This window comes from Myiozetetes cayanensis, unplaced genomic scaffold (genome assembly GCF_022539395.1).
Source record: "Myiozetetes cayanensis isolate MyiCay16 unplaced genomic scaffold, myiCay2020 scf22, whole genome shotgun sequence".
In the NCBI taxonomy this organism is placed as follows: domain Eukaryota; kingdom Metazoa; phylum Chordata; class Aves; order Passeriformes; family Tyrannidae; genus Myiozetetes; species Myiozetetes cayanensis.
The window spans coordinates 11,747,166-11,752,091 of NW_026087434.1; the positions used below are offsets into that span (position 1 = coordinate 11,747,166).

The window sequence follows — 4,926 nt, forward strand, 5'->3', positions numbered from 1 at the left end:
TGGTGGATACAGTTAGTGTTTATCAAAAGAATATTTGTGCTAACACAGTTGAGGGAGTAGCACACAATGGCACAACAGAGCAGGAGTAATTGAAATTGCTGTTGCAACCAGACAAATCATGAAGCAAACTTGTGATAGGAGGACTGAATCCCCTTGGAGACCATACTGTCATGAAATAACCTTTTGCCCATCAGTTCTCTACAGGTGTAACCCAAATAAACTTCAGCCATGTCTGCAGATGCTGAGACTGTCATTTTTGGGGAGGCAGCTCCTTATCTCCAGAAGTCAGAGAAGGAGAGAATTGCGGCCCAGAACAAGCCTTTCGATGCCAAGTCATCCGTCTTTGTGGCTCATCCTAAAGAATCCTTTGTGAAAGGGACAATTCAGAGCAGGGAATTGGGAAAGTCACTGTCAAGACTGAAGGGGGAGAGGTGAGTGAAAAACAACGCTGAAGGACATTTTACTCATATTCTGAGTTTTCAGTTGACATATGTAGATCTTTTGTTTCCTTGGCAGACCCTGACTGTGAAGCAAGATCAAATCTTCTCCATGAACCCTCCCAAGTACGACAAAATCGAGGACATGGCCATGATGACCCACCTCCATGAACCCGCTGTGCTGTACAACCTCAAAGAGCGTTACGCAGCCTGGATGATCTACGTAAGTGGCAGCAGCAGCTTCCTTTGGGCAGCTGCAGGAACTGCTCTGCCAGGCCCAGGGGAAGCCAACGTGCTGTGTCCCTTCCTGGCAGACCTACTCGGGTCTCTTCTGCGTCACTGTCAACCCCTACAAGTGGCTGCCCGTGTACAACCCGGAGGTGGTGTTGGCCTACCGAGGCAAGAAGCGCCAGGAGGCCCCTCCACACATCTTCTCCATCTCTGACAACGCCTATCAGTTCATGCTGACTGGTGAGTAGCTGTAAATCTCTTAAGGCAATTATACTGTGAACACCGTTCAGGTAAATAACAAGTTGTGTCCAAACACTAAGTTTGAATTTCTTATTTCTCAGATTATCCATATTGTGTTACCACAATGATTGTAGATGCACCTTTAAACCAAACTTGAGAGAAGCTATTTTCACCTCTAAGGACTATTACAATAAGCAGTGTGGAGTGAATCCTTCCAAGTGGTTTTTTTCCTTGTCAATTCCCCAATCATATCACAACAGATTTAGCACCCTATCTCAGGGTTTCACAGTGCTCATCCGAGCTTTGTGCAAACACCTTATTTTACTGGTTAATAAAGAATTTTTCTTCTTCTTTTGTGCATGTTATAAAAAGATACTAATTCCTAAAGAACAGTAAGAAAATAATTAGAATGTTTCAACCCTAAAAAGTGACTTCTTGTTGCAATGTTCTGTAGTTACATCAGCTTACCAAACATCTGAACTGTTCCTTAGTGTAGAATTCTCTGTGGTTGGGACAAGGTGGGATGAATTCCATTAATAGAACTCTGAGCAGTTTTCCAGGTGAAATAAAAACTAAAAATTACCAGTGTTCTGACTTGCATGTACCTGCCTAGTCATGTAGTAAAATTGGAGTGCACAAGGTGGTGTGATCTGCATAATATGATGGAAGCAAGAAGTTGGGCATGTTTAAGGAATAGTGTTGTGGATCTGAATGAGGAAAGAATTAAGATCAGGCATGGCAACATGCTGTAGGTGTTGAGTGTTGAGCCAGGGGCTCCTCCAAATACTAATCAGCTGCAAGAAGACAACAGTGTCCCATAGCATTGACTGGTCATGAATCCTATGGATTTGTGTGTCCCTGGGCTAAAGGCTTTAGTGAGTAGGATTCATTCCCTCGATTACCTACCAAAGTTAGTTTTGTTATACCTGTGGATCCTTTTCCTGGTAAGATTGCTTTCATCTTCTGCAGTCAAAAATATACATGCCTGAAAAAAAAAATGCCCAAATGAGAGAAAGAGAAAATATGTCTTCAATGGGTTTGTGGCTCCTCTGATGGGCCTAGAAACATATGGGAAAGGGTATTATTTGAAATCCCACAATTGCCATTGACTCTTTGTGCTAACATGAACATATATTTCTAATTTCATTTGAATATTTGCAGTCTTATTTTCTTTTTATTTTTTATTCTGACTTTGAAAACATACTCAACTCTGAAGATGTATAAGAAAACCAGCAAAAAATCAAGATGGTGGAAAAACCGACATTATAAAATTTTTCTGTATTTGATAAAGAAATTGCTGATGGAAGAAAAGGGGGCGGTGGGGGGGGCAGTTTTCCAGAACAGTTTCGCGTTTTATAGACTCTAAAATAATTTCTAAGGTAGAGTATTACTGAAGGGAGTTACTTAATTTCCAAGAAAATATTTTTGTCACACAGCTATCATGATATTTTTAGACTACTTCTAGTATTTTCTGTTGCTCATTGACACTGAAGTTTCCTTATTTCTGCCTCTTCCACAGATCGGGAGAACCAGTCAATCCTGATCACGTACGTACACCCCCTGCTCGGGTCCCTGTGGGGCTGCCCAGGGCCAGGGCCCCTCCTGCCTGACCACACGCTCTCTGCTTCTCTCCTTGTTCTGCCAGCGGAGAATCCGGGGCCGGGAAGACTGTGAACACAAAGCGTGTCATCCAGTACTTTGCAACAATTGCAGCCAGCGGGGACAAGAAGAAGGAGGAGCAGTCGTCAGGCAAAATGCAGGTGAGTCAGGAAGAACAGACTGGACACTTGGCCTGTCATTGCCCTGTCAACTCAACACAGCCAGTGAATAATTTCCCCCCTGCAGGGAATGCTTGAGGATCAAATCATCAGCGCCAACCCACTGCTGGAGGCCTTTGGAAACGCCAAGACCGTGAGGAACGACAACTCCTCACGCTTTGTGAGTTTTCAGTCAAAGCCAGCTTTGTTTTCCCAGCAGGAAGAAGAAGTGTATTGTTACTGATTGCTTCATGGAATTAAACAATAAGAAATTATATTCATGTTTCCTCAAATATTTACTTGTTTTATAGCTGTGCATTGAAACAAAAGATGGAATAATAGATAAAAAATGATAGAAATAAAACTTAAAAGCTAAACTAAGTATACATTGAATAAAAACATATTCTGAAACTGGTAGAATGATACATACATCTTTTTTTCACAGTATAAAATATTCACTTTCTATTCAGCCCTCAACAGGACTTACTTCAAATCCAAATCAGATTGTTCCAGGTCTGATACAGGCAAGTTTTGAAAATCTCCAAGACTAGAGATTCCACAGCCTGTGTGCACCTCTCCTAAAACCACAGTGCACTTATAATAAAACTACCAGGGTTCACTACCAGGTGTAATCAGAATTTATCTTGCTGCCATGTGTGATGCTGCCATTTGTGCTTTCATAGTAAACCTCTGAGAAAAGTATCTCCCTTTCATAAGTAGAGTTGTATTCCCTTCTCCCACCTTGGTCTACTTATGCTCATAACTGTCATCTCTTTTTGTTTGTTTGCTTCCTCTCTTAGGGGTAAATTCATCAGGATTCACTTTGGGGCCACAGGCAAACTGGCTTCTGCTGACATTGAAACTTGTAAGACACCTCCTGATCTGATCCCATTCCTTCCTCCCCTTCTACCTCAGTGTTCCTTGTCAGGCCTAACTCTGTCCTGCCATCCTTGCCAGATCTGCTGGAGAAGTCCAGAGTCACTTTCCAGCTCAAGGCAGAAAGAAAGTACCACATCTGCTATTAGATCATTTCCAACAAGAAGCCAGAGCTAATTGGTAGGAAGTATTATAAAGTGGTTGATAAAATCTGAAGGTGTTCAACATTTATCTCCATTCTCACACCCAGATATGTCCTATTCGTCTTTACAGACATGCTCCTCATCACCACCAACCCATATGACTATCAGTTTGTGAGTCAAGGTGAGATCACTGTTGCCAGCATTAATGAAAGATAGTATCAGGATTTTGTGTTTTCCAGTCACTCCTGTAACTGAAGTGCTGTGATTGATAGCCAGTTATAGGCTCCTCAGGAGTGAGGGGCAGGACAGGCAAGGCAGAGGGATAGCACAGTACGTAAAGGAGGGTTTGGACTGTACAGCATACGATCAAAAGCCTCTGTGTAAGGATTAGGGAGAAGCAGATGTTGTAGAAGTCTACTATAGATCACCTGGCCAGGATGATACCACTGGTATCATTCCATTCTACATGGAATTCAGGGAAATCTCTAGATCTGATGCCCTTGTCTTTATGGCTGACTTCAACTTCCTATATGTTAGCTGGGGCTATCCCACAACAAACATTAAGAGGTTCAGAAGATTGTTGAAACATGTTGAAGGTAATTTCTTAATATACATACTAAGTAAGCCAACTAGGAAAGGTGCCTCCTGGATCTGTTGCTTGTAAATTGAGGGTAGCTAATGTGATGATTGGTGCCTGTCTTGGCCACAGTGTTCATGAAAAGATTGCATTTAAAACATTCAGTGATAACAAAAACTGTCAGCGGTGCTACCACCCTGGATTTTGGGAAAGCAAGCTCTAGGATGCTCAAGGAACTATTTAGTAAGGTTCCCTGGAAATCTGTTTTCAAGAGTATTGAGACCAATAAATACAAGTCATTTTTTGAAAGATGTCTTGTAAGAGTAGAAGATTAGGCAATTTCAATATATCTGACTTGTCAGAAGTCAAACAATCAGGGCAGAAGGTGACTTGACTGAACATGGACCTCTTTCTGGAATTTAGGAAGAAGAAGAAAGGTCAGGCTATGTAGGAGAATCTCAGAGATGCTGTTCACCACTTCAGGGAGAAAACTTTAGTTGAAGCTGGCCAGTGCTCTGCCAGATAACAACAAAGAAAAGGCTTTTAAAAGTGTTTTATGAGACTCCAGGAACCCAGAGCTGCAGGACCACAACCTGGGGAGGGATTCCCAGGCTAGAGGTGAGGGAAATGGAAGTTTCAGCCTTTTTATCTTCACGGATCTCTCT

General features: G+C 42.1%; 1 pseudogene; it reads left to right on the plus strand.

Moving 5' to 3' along the window:
• Window positions 1-228: 228 nt before the first annotated feature.
• Window positions 229-3,900, plus strand: LOC126642208 (myosin-1B-like; annotated as a pseudogene).
• The last annotated feature ends 1,026 nt before the right edge of the window (window positions 3,901-4,926 follow it).